Source organism: Varanus komodoensis, unplaced genomic scaffold (assembly GCF_004798865.1).
Source record: "Varanus komodoensis strain SLA01 unplaced genomic scaffold, ASM479886v1 scaffold23, whole genome shotgun sequence".
NCBI lineage: Eukaryota > Metazoa > Chordata > Lepidosauria > Squamata > Varanidae > Varanus > Varanus komodoensis.
This window is the reverse complement of record NW_025335627.1, coordinates 6649281-6668667: the sequence shown is the minus strand read 5'-3', so window position 1 is coordinate 6668667 and position 19387 is coordinate 6649281. Positions and strand designations below refer to the sequence as shown.

General features: G+C 43.1%; 1 protein-coding gene across 1 annotated transcript in view; it reads right to left on the bottom strand.

Annotated features, from left to right (window-relative positions):
• The window catches only part of HECW2 (HECT, C2 and WW domain containing E3 ubiquitin protein ligase 2), a 202388-nt gene extending 192563 nt beyond the window's left edge, over window positions 1-9825 (bottom strand). The window contains exons 1-2 of the mRNA XM_044432035.1: window positions 9770-9825; window positions 6793-6871 (exon numbers count right to left, since the gene is read on the bottom strand). The gene's annotated coding sequence lies outside the window, so the exon portion shown is untranslated. The remainder of the gene's footprint in view (window positions 1-6792; window positions 6872-9769) is intronic.
• Window positions 9826-19387: the final 9562 nt, after the last annotated feature.

The window sequence follows — 19387 nt, the reverse complement described above, 5'->3', positions numbered from 1 at the left end:
AAGAGATCATTATCCAATATACTATATATTTATTAGAAAGTAATTCCTTTCATGTAATAAATAATTTACCTGTAACATAATGTGAAATCTGAATCAATCTTAAATATGAAACCACAATAAAGCTGTCTGAAGTGCTACACCATGCAACTAAAAAGGGATATATAAGCAAGATATTACTTTAGTTTTCACCTGTCAGTAACCAAAGGAAACAAAAACAGACACTGCAGCTTTCTATAAGAGATTTTGGCATAATAATTTTCTCCCCCTCTCTCAGTGTCCACAAAGTTCTCACATTACTTTCAACAACATGGGAGCTGTTAGAAGAGCAATCTCTGGACCTTGAGCCCAAACCAGCCAGTGGAGGTTCCCCATCCAGCCCTGCTGAGACGGCTGGGGATTCCTCCAGGGAGTGGGACCCGCAGCAGAACTTCTTCCTGAGGGCACCTAGCAACACTCTAAGGAGCTGGCACCACACTTCTATTTATACAGACATTGGTACAATTTCCTGGAATGAAGACACTAGCTCAGGCCAGAATCATAAGATGGATTACTCCCATGTGATTAAGGAATTCAGTTATCAAGGTGTAAAGAAAGGACCCACAATTCAGCAGCTTCCACACGAGTGCAGGTAGTGCAGAAAAAAAGCTTCAATTTAGCCCAATTTGCCCCAGTAGGTTTTTATTGCAGACACACATTTCTCCAGCATTTGATCATTATATTTTGTACCTGCTGAGATAATGCAATAGATCTCCCAGATAACAGTCAGAGTTTGCAATTGCAGCGCAGAATATGACTGAATTACATAGTCTGTGATATTGTTTGCAAGAATGTACAGCAGGGGTGGGGAACCTACTGCAGCCAGAGGGCGACACACTCTTCCAAGGAATGTTCTAGAGGTCCCATGCCAGAAGGGGGGTAGGCTAAAATCTAAAGTGGGAAGGGATACCCCACCCATTCCATCTCCATACAAACACACAAATACAAGCTTACACAACCTCACACACTCACATCACTTTAACATTTTAACACACCCACATGCACATCCATCCATACACACATTCAAGTGCGCATGCACACAATCCCCATCATTCCCAATACCTATGGAAAATTTTCTCCAACCTAATTGCATTAAGCGGGGTGTTAAAGCTGCAGAGGGAAAGGTTAGATTTGGCTTCATGGAAGATTGTCCCAAGCAAATTACAGCATGGGGGTGATTTGGGGCAGGGGTGACAGTTGGGAAGCAGAGGGTTAATCATTTCCATCACTGCTGAGGCCCTCTCCCCATATTGCAATTACTAAACATGAGATCCAACAGGCCATGCCATTTTGAGGATGTGGGGAAAAGTAGAGAGTATCGGCTGGCTCAGTCCCTTGAGCAGTCTCAATGGAGGATACACATGCTTCAGAATTGAGACATTTCAGTTACTGCTCTGAATCCTTTCATATGAATGAGACACATTACAAACTTAGAAGGTTAGTGCAGTACATCGCATACCTTTCTCTCTGGCATTCCTACGGAAACTTTACAAACTTAACTCAATCTACACTTAGCACAACTGGTTGATAAATCTGGTAGTCTAAGAGCTCTTCTGAGTATGCCCACTTCCCTTCACCCAAAATGCAGATTCCAAAAGAGGTAGGCTATAGAGATGGTATTTCTACATTGCTTCTTTTCTCTATTGGCCACCATAGCAAAAGTCTTACTGGAAATTCAACACGCAAGGTATTAGTCTCAAGTGGTCAAATCCAAGCATAAAAGCCATACTATATAGAGAGAATGCAACTGAGCAGTTAAAGGCAAATCAAGGGATCTCAAGGAAAGCAAGGAGATGCAGAATATTCACCTTCCTTAGTACTCTATCTGACTTTTGCCAAAGAGCACTGCTGCATAGCAGCCTGTTGCTTCTCTTTTGCCAGATGGTCAAGGAATCCAGAATGCCCACAAAAACTTTATTTCATGAGACATGTTTTCATTTCCAGTGTTTCTAGAACAGAGGTACCAAGAGACAGCACCCATGGATGGATTAAGATATAAACTATATACTTTTCTCTGCCTGCGTACCAGACATGGACTGGCTATGGCTGAGATGCCAAAGAGAAACACTTGGGAAAAAAAGTTCCATAGAAACAAGCAGAACCTACTCCCAGTTAAATATGTTCAGGCATTAAAACAACAATGTAAAAGTAGGAAAACACTCTGGAGTACCCTTCCCTAATCTGGTTTTCTCCAGATGTGTTGGACTACAACTCTGTTGTCCTCAACCAGAACTAGCCATGCTAGTTGGGGATTATAAGGATTGTAGTCCAATAATTTCAGGGGTAGCGGGACACCAGGCTGGGAAATGCTGCTCTAGAACATCTAAAACGTGGGCATGCTTGTGTCTAAAAATGGCACTCACAAGATGCTAGGCTTTCAATTTAGAGCACTATTCAAGGTTGCCTATGGCAACTTCAATAGACCAAACACATCTAGGTTTTATAGACCTGTTTTGCCATGAAGCAAACTGACCTTGGGCCGATCCCTCTGCTGGAACTCACCCCACAGGGTAGCGGTGTGAACATATTAAATTGAAGGCGGCAGGTATGCTGCTGTAAGCAATCTAGGCGAGAGGACATAATAAAAATAAACTGGTTTTGTTTTTTTAAAAACCCCTCCAATCTCATTTTGGGAAAGCCCTTAATTGCAATTTAACTTTCACACAAGGCGAGAAAGGAAAAAATGTTCCAGCATGATAAAGTCTCATCAACTGACTCAGGCCAATTTACTTAACATGAACTCTTAATGTTATTTGTGTCTCAGTGCATACAGGTAACTTGCATTTTTTAAAAAAAGTGGCAACACAACAATACTGAGGAACAAACTGCATTGAACTCAGTGGGACATATTTACAAGTAAATATGCATGAAATCAAGCTATGTGTTACTTAACTTTTGGATACAGAGAGCATCTCCTGTTATGGCCTCCCCAAAGAGCTGCATTTCAGCTGTTTGAAATACTTAATGTTTTTGTTGTCAACATTATAAACAACTCTAAGATTTGTAACGAAGATATAAAGCTGTGACCCAGGCCTGCCATCCTAGCATCTGTCTCTCTGAGAAGCACAGCATCCTTGGCTAAAATAAAATAGAATAGCAGTACAGTTGGAAGAAACCCATAAGGCCATTGAATCCAAGCCCCTGCTCTGCTTCCACATGTGATCACCCATCCAGCTGCAAGCTCATGCCTTACAGCTTAGCAAGCTAGCTTGATGTATAGCTATGCAGGCAGGAAAGATAAGTGATGTTCTTAGCCTACCTTAACTCCATCATTTTGCTTCCACTAAGATTTTGGTGCTTCAATTTGATCAGAGTAATTTCCCTTATATTTAATACCTTTGTAGCCCATCTCCAAGACCAAGTGAAAAGAGTGATTCCTAGCTATATGCCAGTCATTGGAATGAGTGAACCTGCTGACCTGGAAGCTTTTGAGCTCTCCAGATCTCTTAATCAGCCAATTAAAACATTTGAGATCTTCTGGTTGGCTTAATAAAGGTAAAAACATAAGAGGAGCTGGATCAGTCCAAGCATCTGTCTATTCCAGCTTTCTGTCCGCACAGCAGTCAACCAGCTGCCCATGGGAAACTCGCAAGCAGGACAGAATGCAACAGCCCCCTCGTGCCTACATTCCTCAGCAACTGCTATACACTAGCATACTTGCCTTTGATACTGGGGGCAGCATCTAGTCATTAAAACTAGTAGCCACTGATAGCCTTATCCTCCATAAAATGGTACAATCCTAAAATCATCCAATTGTCCATCACTACTACATCTTGTGAGAATGAAGTCTATGCTTAACTATATGCTGTATGAAGAATTACTTCATAAAATCTGCCTTCAATTTCCTACCAATCAGCTTCCTGGAATGAGCTATTAAGCATTATGAGAGAGAGGAAAAATGTCTCTCTCTCTACTTTTCCACACCATGCATAATTTCAAAACACTCTCACCTTACCATGCATCTACATTTGTTTTTGTTAACCTGGGATGCTTAACACCCTGGCTAAGTACCAAGGGAAGGACTAAGTTCCCTTTATTTCTTTATCACCACATCGCCCTTCTGCCTCTCCAATGATGCTCTGCATTGATTCCACCCAGGTGACCCCTATATGTTCCTGAGTATTTCTTCCAAGGGCTGAACATAAGCTAGTAAGCTTCTTAGCATTTTACTTTTCGAAGACCCTACTTATTTTTCCTCTTTCATTATTTTATCCTTAAATAAGTGTTTTCCAGTTTGGACCTTAAGTTTAATAGTAAGGTATCAACAAACCCAAATGAAATTTCCCCTCCCACTCTACCAACTTTGCCTGAGGAGAAGAAAAGGACACCCTTCCTGCCCAGGGCAATGAGTTTAACCAGTTGCTACCTTTCCCAGGCAGAGAATTCTTGGAGTTCTGGGTTCCTTCCTTGGCCAGGGGAATGTGGTGGCACAATACCTAGTCAATGTGATTTTACAGCACCTATTAGGTTGCTTGTGGCAGAATGACCTCCAGCACAATATGAAGATAGCATTTCATGGAAACTAGCCAAAACAAGAGTTTCTAGAACCAGGCAAGTAAGATGAGCTCTGCTCTGTAAGTTTCACTGGTTTCTTGAATTCCGCAAAAGCTACTTTTAGTTAGTTACCAGCTGCTGCTGAAAGAGCTACAGTAGCTTCCTCTTGTGCTGGTGGTCATTTTCACTAATGCAGAGAGCGAACTGGATACTTTCAATATATGTGTGCACCACTGGCCTGCATCACAAAGCAATGGCTTCATCACAACACTTTTCTGAAAAAATGGTTTGTTAAATAATATTCATAATGTAATATTACCAAACATGCTGCATGAAATTTGCTCTCTCTCTTCTCAAAGAGGTTGCCAAGGTAGCTTAATGCCTGGCAGGCAGCTACTGCCAATGGTCAATGTGTTTCTTAAAAGGCATCATACATATGGCTGGTTTTCCCTAGCCTATCTAAAAAAAAAAAAAAAAAATTTAAACTGAAATTTCTTCAATACAAATCTTCCGTACAGCTAAAAGCAGGAAGAGACTGAAAACACCTTCAAAACACAGAAAGTCAAGGGTCTTTGTGGAAGGCAACACAGATCTAAGAATATGCTGTAAGGTTGTTCTCATTTAAATTTGGCTTCAGTTAGACAGCAACATGAAACCAAGTTAGAGATATCATTGTTGCCGCCGTCATCATCGTCACCATCATTATTCAAACTCTGTGAATATGTGCATAGCCAGGTCAAGGATAAGGTAGCATTGTCAGATTATGTGTCCAACTCTCTCTTTTCTGGCCTAACTATGCAGTAATAGGAAACTCCATCACAGAACTGTTCAGCTACACATAGCAATAATTTTCCACACACACATTAACTGCTTTACATCCTTTCTCAGTCTGATTTCAAGGACTCACAAGACACTCTGAAGCAGCAGAAAGTGGAAAATCTCCTAAATGACTGAAATCTCTTATTGACGAGAACAATTTCTGAATTCCATATACCTCTAATATTTTGTTAGTGCTATAACAAATTGATTTGTTAAATGGTCATACAAAATTATATAACCACAAGTCTACAAATTTCTGAGCTAGGAATCATTAGCCTGAACACTCTACTAAATGCATATTGTACACAGAGGGTCCATAAATATAGGGTTGGCTTAATAGCCAGTATTACATATATTATATTTATGCCATGGCTTTTTTCCTTCAGGGAACCCAGGGTGGCCTATATAAGCCTCCTTCTCCCTCTGTTTTATCCTTACAACAATCAGGGCAGGCTGGACTGGCTGAAGATATGGGAACTAGCACCTAGATCTCGCATGTCTCTATCCAGCACTCTAATCATGACACCACTCTGGCTCTCTGCCAAGTTCATCGCCCACCGTCTCTCTTACCTGCATTCTGCCAAGTACTTTGGGATATAAATAAGGTTTTGGGAGAGGCAGGGATTCATTCTCCATTGCTCAGGTAAAAGGGAAGCTATGCTCTTTCTTACCTTTGCCAAAATCCCTTTTGCTCTGGAAGGGGGATATGAGTGGACATAAATGGACACACACAGTTGACCCTTATACTGAGGCAGTATACCAGCTGGCAGTAGCTCTCCAGGGCTTCCTGTAGAAATTTCTGCTTCTACTGGGAGATGCAGTGGATTGAACCATGGACGTTCTACACTGTAGCTTTGGCTACAATCTGAGCCAAAGCCCTTCCTTGTATTAGCCACTGCTCCACTTGGCCCACCATTTTCTATTTTCATGGGCAACAGCCCTCTAGTGTCTGAAGCAGGATCTAGGAAGTGAGCCTGAAAGCCTCTACTTGCAACCCCCACAATGCCCTCGCATGTACAATTTTCAGCAGCCCTAGCCAGCATGCCTCCTAGTGAGGGGTGGCAAGAACTGTAGGAAGTCCCCTCCTTCCTCTCTCTGCAAGAGCATATGCTCCGCCACTGAACGATAGCTTCTCCCCGGTCTCTTGTCAGAAGCATTTTTCTTGTTGTCTGAGAACTAAAGATACTCACCTCTGACTCGCCGGCAAAGGGATTTGTGGCTGCCTCTTTAAACACTGGCATTTCAGTTTTATAACAGGAGTAGGGAACTGTGACACTCCAGATGTTGCTAGACTACAACTCCAGTCATTGCTGACCATTGGCCATGCTGGCTGAGGGTAGAGTTTAAGCACAAAACATCTGGAGGGTATCAGGCTACCTATCTCTGGTTTACGGCATTAAAGAACATTAAAAATTTACACTACTGTTCTACATATAAACTTACCTGGGAGTAAGCTTGAACCCAAAAGGACTTCCTTCAAGATAAAGATGAATAGGATTACATTACCAAGCTTTGAAGTGATCTGCAATATGAGCATGACCATATTTAAATATAGCACTTTGGCAAATCTGCATGTTATTGAGAACAAGAGAGCTGAGAACATCAGAACAGATGATGTTCTTTTGAGCAACTTTGTCTGAACAAGCTTAAACTTTTTTTTACAAGATGTGGCATTATAAACCAAACACAATATTCAAGAAGAATGCATATGAATGGAACATTTTTTTATATATTTGTATGTCACGATACTGAAGATAATCAAAGTCAATGATTATATAACATTGTTGAGAGGGGTTCACAGTCTTCATTTGGCAGTATTGTACAGTGCTAAATTGTAATTTTGCCATGAACATTAAAAAATGTGGTTGTTGAACTGTGCAAAGTTTATGCAAATTATTATGACAACAAAACCGGTCAGCAGACTAGTGAGCCACTGACTGAAAGTTAGCATGCCATATCACAGAAGATACTGATCTCTGTTAAAAAGGTGTTGACTCAACCCTTATATTAAGTAGTAGAAAGCAAACAAGAATTAACAGATACTTTTTTCCCCTCATACATTATGTGTTCCATCCATTGAGATTTATGGGTATTCCAGGAAAAATCGCAAAAGCCATGTCATCCACATCTATTCTTGACATTAATAGATTAAGGGATCTGCGTATAAGGGCTGTAACCTCATGCCTGTTTAGACCCCCCCCCCTCAAAAAGCCTACAATTCCCAGCACGGCTTGCTGGGACATACTGGGAGTTGTATGAGTTTTTTTCTGTTGACTATGCAATGAGGTGTAATCTAAGACAAACTGAGACAAAGGAAAGAGTATCTGACTTAACCTAAGTAGTAGTAGTTAACTCAGTCATTAAATATATGTGACAAGAAAAAACAAGAGTGAAAATGTTTTAAAACCAATTATTCCATCAAGAGAACTGAAAATAACAGTACTAATTTTCAGTTTAGGTCAGCGGTTTACTAGAATATGAAATACAAGACGGACTCTAAATTGGGCAGGTTGCACTTTCTCTGCTATTAAAAAAGAAAGAATTTGTTAAATGCAAATTTAACAACAGATAATTTGAAAGGCCAACAACAGACCATGTTGTTGGTTGAAATAACAGATAATCTAAATGGCCACCAAGAAAACCTTTACTAGTTTCAATCACAGTAATATTTTACTTTTCAAAATAGTACTTTTTTACCCCCAGAGGTGATCAGCAAAACATATATTAAAAGAATTTTAAGTATTTGATGCCACTTGGCTTCAAGGGTTTGTACTAGTTATTTCTGAAGATCCCCCCCCTCCCCATCTTAACTGCTCTTCCTGTGAAGCTCTTCAGAATGGTAGAAATTTTTAAATTATTACAATGCTTGATGGCTGTTATAGTTGAGGTATTCTCCATAAAAGAAAAAAGGCGGACCGAAGGAATTACTTGACATATGATGGCTTCAGTAAGTAATGCCTAGTTAGCAAAGCCTTTGTCATATCTCAGAGATTATAATTCTTTATTGGGTGATATACATAAACCTATCTGGCTGCAAAAACTTATTTTTTCCTGTAATGTAAGAAGTCAGCAAGTCTACATTTCAACAGAGAAGCAAACCATGCACTTCGTGGTCTCACATAGACTACTGATAGCACCAAGTTATGTAACTACTATCATCCCATCCAAAGTGAAGTATTACTGACACCATTAACCTTCCTAAGTCAAGTCTCCACCCCCTTTTGTGTTTAATATTAGTTTTCAGTACAGTTTGTTCAGAAGAGGCTGAACAAATCAGACACACTAAGCAAATAAAATGCCTTGGGGGGAAATGAGATAAAAGCAACCTCAAAGTCAAAATAGCTAGTAGCCTGTTAATTTTTCCTTGGACACCTTAAATTAAACAAAGACATGCCCCTCTAAAATATAAGGTATGATACCAAAATCTTGTTACTGGTAGCCGGACACACAAAAATGTAATATATTTATATCAACCCTATAGTTAAAAAAACCCAACAACAACACACACATATAAGAGCACCCCTGAAATAAACATGCAGTATAAACTGAACAACTGCCTGTGAGTGGTTTCAACCCATCACAATATGCACAAATACTATTAGGAATGCCATTGGTATCATGCACGTTTGAATTGCCCTGTTCTCTTTCCTGTGAATTTCTTCTGAATTTGACTCGCTGACACATGAAATCTCAAAGTCAAACGTTTCAATTGATTCCATACGATATTATTTGCAGTGCATGTCCAAAGAACAATTTTATTAGTTTGCTGCAGTTTTCACTGTTATTATAAGATCCTGGTGTAACCAACAATGACTGGCCTCTGATTAGGAAAATCCTTGTCTAACTGCAGTGTGTGTGTGTGTGTGTGTGTGTGTGCGCGCGCGCGCGCGCACGCGAAAGGATAGAAAAACAGGTTCTTGAGGCGAACCATAAAGGAATGGAGGAATTTGACACATCTGCCATTACACTTCACACAGGAAACGTAAACAGGCAAGCCTGCAGTTCAGGTGACTTCGTGCCTTCAATGGTTTCATCCACACAATATTTCCCCCGGGAGAGAGAAAAGATGCCGCTAAGACTTTGCTGCCCCAAGGAAATGAAATGATAATGCCTCTATAGATACCCCACCCCGCTTCCCTACGACTGACTCATTTAAATCATTACCGACAATTTTCGTATCCTCAGCGTTGAAAGGACGGGTGTGCTTGTAACAACGCCTCCCATCAGTCAGCAGCCCACGCAAACAAAGCAGCTGCTCGCTCCATCCCTCCATCCACCTACCTGCTGTTTTGCTGCCGTCCGTGCAGCAGCAAAGCAGAGACGAGACCCCCCCCCCATTTTTTTTTTTTTCCCCACAAGGCAACCCCTTCCACAAACGCCCCTCTCAGCCCATGGATACTGCAGGTCCCTACAAACTTACCACCAGCGGCGCAGTCCGCAGCCGGGCCCTGGAGGGCAAAAGGAGAAGCTGCCGAGCGGCGGGGGCTGGGGGACCGGGTTTTCTAGCCCCGGCGCTCCGGGAGGCGAGAATTGCTGGCCACCTCTCCCTCCATGCACCACCGAGCAGCAGCGGCAGCACCTCCTTCCTCCAGCAGTGTCTGTGAAGGATGCTGAGGAGGGTAGGAGTGGGAGGTGTATAGAAAGGGGGCAGGGAGGGACGCAGGAACGACCCAAGACCTTGCGGGAGTCAGCTCCTCCTGGCGACGGGGACGGGCTAGCCGGCTGTCGCGGCTACCTTCCCCTTCGACCTGAGGCGATGCTCTCCTCCCTCGCCAATTTCCCCCGAGCTCCGTCGGCGGCTCCCTTTTCTCCGCCCTCTCCCGGCCTCAGTTCCCCCTCAGGCTGCTCCTCCGCTGGCTGCCGGGCGCGGGCATCCTTCCCTTGCTGGCGGCCCAGTCGTCCGAAGGCAGGAACGGAGGAGAGGGAAGAGCGCGCAGGAGCGGCCGCCTCAAGAGGCGGAGGGGAGGCGGCAACAGCTTCGTCTCAACCCTTCTCGCCTGCTCCCCGTTTCCTCCGCGGCTTCTCGAGCCAGCAGCAGCAACAGCCGAAACAGGCGAGGTGCCATATTCTAGGCAGCGCCGGGGAAAGGCGGGAGGCGGCGAAGAAAATAGCAGCCTTTGGTGGGGGGGAGGCGGTGGGGAAATAGGAGGGGCACGCTCTGTGGCTTGCGCTGCTGACAAAGTCGAGCTTACGAGCGACTGCAGTACCCAGGGATCAAAGCTGGAGGAGCTACGGCGGGAAGAGCCCGCTTTACGTCCCCCTGGAGGGAGCGCGCCAAAGTCGCCGCCGCCGCCGCCTTCCCTTCGCCTGCTCTCTGGCTTCCCCGTCTCGCTTCCTTCCCTCTCTTCCTTCGCCTTTCCCACTCGCTGCCTCCACGGTTCCCCCTGCTGCGGCTCCTGCCCGGGGGGGGGGGGAACTAACCCCAACCTCCCCTTTTTGCAGAGGCTAGGAAAGAGGAAATGGTGGGTGATTCCAGCTGCGCCTCCCTGGCTTCCCCACGCCGGAGTCCCTTTCACTCCCTGTCAAACCATGCTTACAACTAAGCTTGAGGGATCCGCCTTCCCGGCTCCGAAGCCACTGCGGACACCGCCCCCTACAGCCAGCCTAAAAGTTGAGAGGAGGAATGGGGGGGCAAGTTTACGTTGTCTGGAGGCCTTTTTAAAAGATAAAACAGCAAAATCTTTTTATTTAACCCTTAGCTATACTGCAATTTATGTACATTCAAAAATTTTCACTAAGCAGCTTGGCTAGAGTTCTTGTCACCAATAACAAAACAGGTTAAAAAAAAGAATCCACTAGTAGAATTTCAAAAATACTTTGTAACAGAAATATTGTTATCACAGATAGGAAGGGTCCATTGAAGTCGTCACATCCGACCCTCTGCTCAGCCTAGGAATCCAATCTCTGATGGTCTAGTCTTTGCTCGAATACCTCCAGACAACAGAAAGCCTGCTAGCCACCTCCCTAGGTAGTTGGTTTCAACATCTGGCTGCACCAACCTTAGGAAGTTTTTTCCTGACGTTCAGCATGTCCTTCAGCCTTGGTTGACAGAACAGATTGCAGCTCTCTTCTGCACGAACACCTTCCAAGTATTTGAAAAGTGCTATCTTATTCCTGTTAAGTCTTCTTTTCTCAAGGTTAAACATACCCAGTTCCTTCAACTCTTCCTTCAAGAGCCAGTGTGGGTGTAGAGGTTAAGAGTACTGGACTGGGACTTTGGAGATCCAGTTTTAGTACTGACTCAGCCATGAAACTCACTGGGTGATTTTGGGCCAATCACCAATTCTCAGCCAAATATACTCACAGGGTTGTTACGAGGATAAAATGGAGTGGAGGATTGTGTAAGCCACCCTTGGGTTCCTTGCAGGAAAATGTGAGGTACAGACGTATTAAATAAAATATTTCCCTGTATTCCCTGGATTATTTTCTAATCCTCTGATCATCTTTGTTGCCCCTCTTTTGAGCTCATTCTATTTGAATCCTTCTTAAACTGTGATACCTACAGTTGGATGTGTTATTTGACCTGAGGTCTGGCCAACACAGAGTAGAATGGGACTATCACTTCCCATGAATTGAAAGTATGCTTCTATTGATGCAAGCTAAAATTGCATTAGCCTTTTTTGCCGCCACATCAGATTGCTGACTCATTTCTCTTATGACTGATTACAACTCCAAGATCCTTTTTGCATGTATTATTGTCGAGCCAGATATCTACCCTCCATCTTATACCTTTGAATTTTATGTTTTTTCTCCTAAGGAACTTTGCAGATGTCTCTCTTAAATTATTTCTACTATTTTCTTCCCAGTCTTCCAACCTCTCAAGATTATTTTGAATTTTGTTTCTATCCTTATAATCTGCAAAAGTGATAAGCATTTCCTGCTACCAGCTTTTGAACATCTTTTGCAGTATGGTTTTTCTGCCATGGAAACTTATCAGTGTTCACTGTTTTCCTGAAGTCCAAGAAAGTTATCACACATTTTGATGGTACTTAATGGTTCAAAAATGTTGAAAACAGTATCACTTTGCATTTCATTCAGCTGCCTCCCAGTACTGTCAATAAATAAATAAGTGCCACCTTGATATCTACATAGAAACTGAATGAGTCAGAAGCGGCCTCCCAGGCCATCTAGTCTGACCAACAGCTCCAGCCAGCTCCACTCATGTAATCCCCAGCATGTGGTTGTCCAATCTTTCCTTGACCACCCTCACTGATGGAGCCTCAACCACCTCCCGTGGAAGCACATTCCATATCCTAGGAGTCCTAACCATCAGAAACTACTTTCTGGCATCCAACCTGAAGCCCAGTTCCTTGAGCTTTGCCCCACTGGAATGCGTCCTGCCCTCCACTGCAAGGAAGAACAGGGCTCAGCCCATGACATCTCCTTGCATACCTATAAATTGCTAAAAGATCCCCTCACAGTCTTCACTTCTCCAGGCTGAAAAGATCCACTTCCTTCAGTCTCTCCTCATGTACCATCCCTCCCAACCCAGCTACCATTCTTGCAACCCTGCACTGAACCAATTCTAATCTAGCTATTTCTCTCCTATAATGTGGAGTCCAGAAGGGGAAGCAATACTCCAGTTGTGGGCACAGCAGAGTCATGTAGGATGGTATCAACACCTCCATAGATCTGGAAGTCATGCTTCCAGCTATACATCCAAGGGTGGTATTTGCCTTCTTAACATCACACTGCTAGAATATCTAGATTCTCCCACTGCAGCAGTGATGTTCTAAGTTTAAGATAAGATATCCCGATACTTTAGCATAACTTCCGTAGGAAAGAAAAAAGACTGTTGATCTGACTGAGCAATACAATCACTTCTGTTTTTAAAAGATAAATTTTTTCACAAGATGCACTAATTCTGCACTGAGTATAAAAAGAAGGAATTCTTCATTCAAATGTGGAACTGTAACTGAATCCAAGTGTCTAGTCCATCAGTGAACCAAGTGTCTTACTGAACTGCCTTTATAAATCTGAGCAGTATGCCCCTTCTTAAAAAATATGAGTACAACCATTACATAGATCAAAATATCCCTTCATCACAGATATAGCCTCAGTTGTATATATCATTAGGAATATTTCAACAGATTCCATTACAGCACTGCCTCCAAATAACAGAATCTGTACCTTTAAGAAACAAAGCAATGTTGTTTTACTAAAAAAAAAAAAAACCCTCTCATAAATGTTATTATTTTTAAATGCAGGAGGCAAGAAAAAATTAGCGGATACAGCCAGTCCCCTCCCTGGTAAGGGCCTAGTTCAACATTCAGGAAGCATAGAACAACTCCCACAGGAGGATGCTGCATCTGGCTGCAATGTAATATTTGATATAAATCTTAATTTACCCTAATTTCTATAAATGCCGTAGAGCAGAGGAGATTGGGGCCCTGCATCTGCTCTGGAGTAAAAGTGAACAAAGGCCACAGGTGCAAAGTAATATCTGTTTTTGGCCTAATTCAAGAGAAGAAAGGCCATATCTTGTGATGTAGCAACACAAGTGGTTTACTGAGGCCTGACTAGTTGTGTAGCACCCTGGCTTCCTCATGAGACATTTTTTACAATATTATAGTCCACACAAAGACAGATAGATATGTGCCACTTCAAAGTGCCGTCAAGTCTATTGGTGATATGTGAAAAGCAGAAATACCATTTTAGATACCTTTGTATCAGCTTTTAAAAATTAATTGAGGGCCTGATGCAGGAAGATAGGTTTATAGTCCTTCCAGTTCTCCTGTGTTTGTGTGTCAGCTACATGTAGTTGAAGTATTGCCAAAGCACAGGTTTAGTCCACCTGTTTTTTTTTGTTTTTTTTTTTTTCCTCTTCAGGTGTTATACACATTTAGGAATTACTCCTTTAGGTTGTAAACTTGCCTCCCTATAACCATGGTGGGAATGCCTTGTCAGTTTCACTGATACAGATTTCTTTCCCAGCTATCTACTGAAACTGACAGGGGCCAGGGAACACTCTCTTTCTAAGTGCCTACTGTCTTCAAAACATACCTTTTTCAATTAAACTGACATCATAAGGAAAAATCCTTGCAAATTTCACCAGATTTGTTTCCAGACCTGGTTTCATCATGCTACCACTCTGCCTCATTCACAGAACTTTACAGGCTGTCCAATGTAATGCTGTCTTCCATTTGTAACCTTCCCATGCTTTTCTACCACTACTGTTTTTTTCTTATCACAGGAAATCCATTAAGAAGGCAAAGGCAATATAGCTGAAATGTGTCTTTGGACTGCAACTACTAAGAGCTATCCATCTGGAAGCATCCTAGAACATGATCTGCACTAATCTGTTCTGTGAAATGGGCAACACATTCTCGCAACCTTGTAAGTTTCATCTAAGATCAGAGTTTGGGATCCAGAAGCAGGCCAGCAATGTAGCTGTGGATGGCGTGGAGCTGAATCTAGCTACAAGAAAGTAAAGACCAGCATCTGCCTCTGCAGGTGATTATCAGGGGAAAGGCCTCTCCTGCAGGGGCTAGAGGGGCTGTGGTGATGTTTAAAGTGACAAGGCGGCAGCATGAATGATATTAATGCATATTAAAGGGAATTGGGTGAAGATTTCCAAGCAATAAAGAACTTTGGTATATAGGTTCCATTGCAGAATTAAATGCAATGGTGAGGGTAGATCAATTTAATGAGGTCCAGATTCAAATAAAAAGAATTAAACAGGAACACCCAATATCTGGAGCCTAAGTATAGCTTCAGTTAGTACAAAGTAATGTTGCTAGGTCACTACCAGGCTGGTCAATTTAAACATGCGACACCAGTGATGCAACAGCTGCACTGGCTTCCAGTTCATTTCTGGGCCTAATTCCAAATATTGGTGCTGACTTTTAAGGCCCTAAATGACTTAAGACCTGAGTATCTAAAGCAGTGTGGATTTATTTGGGGTCCAGAGCCTGAATTTCCCCTTGGAAACTCCCTATAGGTTGGATCTATTTTATCAGATTTATATCCTGCCTTTTTCTTTTAAAGAACTCAATGTGGCTTATACAGTTCTTCTCCTGCTACTCTCAAGCTTATTCCCACAACAACCCTGTGAGGTAGGCTGGGCTGAGAGTCAGGTACCGGCCCAAAGTCACCCAGTTGGCTCCATGGCTGAGTGGGGGACTAGAACCCAAATCTTCTGAGTCTCAGACCTGTGCTTTTAACCACACCACCACATTGGCTCTCCAGGGTTAACATCAAGGTAGGGATGGAACTTCATTAGGCCCATTGCCACGACATCAGCCATGCTGCCTCCAATAGGCTTTCCCCAGCTAACAAAAGCCCAGATGGAGCGAGGCCTACTCAAGCAATGGCTCAACTCCTCCCTAATATTCCCTGCAGAAGGAATGCCATCAAAGGATGAACCAGAGCAGGGTCAGTTCCATTCACTTTTCTGTCATCATCTTATGAAGGAACAAAATGGACAGAGCCCCTACAGCAGGGGTCCTCAAACTTTTCCACCAGGGGGCAATTGAAAGCTGTCGGTGCTGGGCACCGGCCAGAAAGGTGGTGCCAGCAGTGCAGCAGGCCGGGCCAGGGCACGTGGTGAGGCAAGGTGCAGTGCGGTGCACACAGGCGCGCGTGCAGTGAGGGAAGGCAAGGCGCAGGTGGGGGCAGGCACGTACCACAAGGCGGGCGCATGAGGCAGCAGCTTGCTCGCTTGGAGATCGTTTTCTCTGAGCGAGCAAATCACTACCTCCCTGTGCGCAGGGCAAGGTGGGCGCGACGGGTCCAAATGGGCATGGTGGGCCAAATAAATGGGCATGGAGGACTGCATCCAGCCCCTGGGCCGTAGTTTGAGGACCCATGCTCCAAGCCAGGGGTCCTCAAACTTTTTCACCAGGGGGCCAGTTGAAAGGTGCCAGTGTTGGGTGCGGACTGGAAAGATGGTGCCAGCGCAGGAGCGGGGTAGGGCACGTGCATGCTGAGGTGGGGCGGGTGAGCTGAGGCACAGGTGAGTGGGCATGTGCAGCAAGGGGAGGCGAGGCAAGGCGGGGGCGAGCAGTTTGAGAACCCATGCCCTACAGGCTGGATTTAGCTTATGGGTTAGAGGATCCACATCCTGATCTAAAAGTAGTTCTCCCATGAGTCCCTGCCTGGACCACTGTGTCATTTTTAGAGGCCTTCCTTTTGGTGTCTCTACCAAATTAGATTAAGAAAATGGCTACAAAGCATTTTCAATTGTGATACACCTTTCAAGGAATGTAGTTTCTGAGGAAGTCTGCCTGGTACCCATACAGTTGGCTTTAAAGAAAACATGTCTTCTCTTCAAGGAATTTGGATTTTTATTAGTGTGATTTCCTAAGGCATGTTCATTGCATGTATTTATATGTTTACTGTATTCATTACTCTAACTTGTTTTATTGTAGGGTGCCACATAAATATCATAAATGTAGTGTAAACCTAAAACAGAGGTGATCAACTTTAGAAGATCTCAAGGCCATCTTGAGTGCTCCCTCAGTGGACTAGTCTTCCAAAATCTGTATAAAAAAAAGTTTAATTGCAAGTTAAGTGATGTGTTTTATATTGACAAGTCAAGGCTACAATCCTGCACCCATGTACCTGAGAGTAACTCCCACTAAATTCAGTGGGACTAACTTCTGAATAGTATGGAACTGAACTACAATACTTCAAGGTTGCATCCTTAGGATTTAATGGAAATGTGATTACTACTTTGTGTTAAGAGTGTACTTTCCTAAGGGTATAAGTAGTAGTGATCAGACAAAAGTCCACATAGTCCAGCAATTTTTGCAAGAATCTCAGCAAACAAGCATACCTACCAAAATTGTCCAGTGGCCATTCCAGTTTCCTGTCTACTTATGCAAGGTTATGTTTGGCTGAGAGATAGCCAAAACTCCTCTTTACATAAGCTCCTTAACCAAAGAGGGATTTATTTGAACTTGGATTTCCCATATTGAAGCTAAACCTTAGACCAGCTCCCTGCACTCAGAGTGCTTTTTGTTGTGACCTCATGCTACAGGCTGCTTATAAAGCTTTTTACATCTAGCGTGATTTGATTCTAAATCAAATGCAAGGGCTAGGAATATTGGCTGTAATCTACATCTATGAAAATATTTTTAAAAGGAGTATAGAACATACCTGACTGGCCAGCATTAGGCATGGGCTGGTTGGTCCAGTTCCAAGCATCTGCACAACAGAGAATCAACAACAGGTGGAGACTGAGCAATCTCCTACATAAAAGCCTTTATCACAACCCTAAGGTGACCCAGCCTCCCAGATGTAGTGGAAACCACCTGGATGCAAATATGTCAATCAGGTGTCCCAATGAGAATTTCAACCCAGGGTATAAAAGTGATCTTCACCATGTGCTCCTGATCAATTGTCTCTCTGCTGTGATTGAACATATTCTTGAGAATAAAAACTTAGCCTTTTAATGTCTCATCCTTGTTGTGCTTTATTGGGCCAAGTGTGCCAAGGTACAGACCTCTTACATCCAGCAGAGTGAATAAGTGTCATTGGTTTTTGTGGGACGCAGACTACAACTTCACATGGTAGCTAAACAAAGCTGTTGTGTCTGTTACAGTGGCAGGCTGGAAGAAACTACTTCTGTGATGCCTTGGCTAACAGACACAGCAGAAGAGAAATTGTTGCCTACAGCATGAGAGGTTTCCCAAAGTCCACCACAAAAAACAGAAAAGGTGCTTCCTACTGTTGTTCTGTGAGTAGAAACAAAGAATGGGAGAAGGCAGTGTAGCTGACATTCATTGAGAAATGGTATTCTGATATTACCAGAGGTTAAAGGAGTAGCATGTAAGGTGTAAGTACCACATCTAAACCCAGCGATAATCTCCATGAGGTTGCAATACTGTGCATGGGAAGAAAATACTGTTGAACTTGGTATGGCTTACGTTTAAATAGCTATGTACTGGACTCCACTGTGAATTGCAGAACTAGTGACTGTCTCCACATAAGACATGTACATCTCACAGCCTGGAGGTAGTGGCTGTTTTGTAAGGCATTCAAGAAGGGTGAAATCCTTCAAAGCTGTTTTGCTGCTGCACTTGTTCAGAGACCCATCTTCCAGTCCAGCCTTCCTCAACTTGCTGCCCTGCAGATGTGTCGGGCTTGAACTCCCATCATTCCCATCCAACACTGGCCATGCTAGCTAGTGATGATGGGACCCACATGTCAATGTGCCTAGAGACCACTAGTTTGGGGGTACAGGGCTAGCACTTTTAAGGACACCTGCCTCCTCAGGAATTTGAGTCAGCAGTGCCTGTTGCAACAAGGCAGTTTACCTTTTCCCCCCAGTGACTCGGGCTGCAATCAAAGTGGAGTAAGATTCTGGTTTTGTTTGGTGTTTTCAAATATAGATCATCATATGTGCAGTGAATGGTGGCATTTTCAAGGGTGGCCAATTTTCTAGGCAAGTGTAGGGAAATGCAGGGTAGTAGCAAAAAGAATTGGTCTATAGTCAGAGGACCAATTGTCACAGAATGTGGCTGGGAGAAAGGATGTGTTATCAGTTTCCTCTCTCTTACAGCAGAGATGGTTTGCCCAATAGTTGATTAGGAGGAGAACAGAGATAATATCCCTACCACAAATACTCTAAGCTCATTCTTACCTTGCAATTTCAGTTTACCAGTTAAAGAAGCTGTCCAACTTGTGGGTGGGTGGGTGGGTGGGTGGGTGAGAGTGACTATAAATCAACAATGATTTGCTAGCAAACTTTGCTAGAGTTTTCTACATTCTGGAAGAAAATAGTGAACTTGAATATAATATTTATACAATTCAATGAAGTACATATGTGGGTGTATTGCATCTATGCATATATCAACAATGCAATACATTATTTCAGATGGTAATAAATGTTTGTTGCAAAGGAATTTATTTAGTTATTTAGTATCTTTACTACCCATTAGCCAGAATGGCTCTCTGGGAAGTTCACAAAATCAAAATACACAAATAACAAATCAGTAACACTAAAATCAAGCATAAATAATGCAAAAATAAAATAGGAGTACCGTGACCGGTTCTGGGCACCTAAGTTTTAAAAAGACACAGAAAAGCTAGAAAG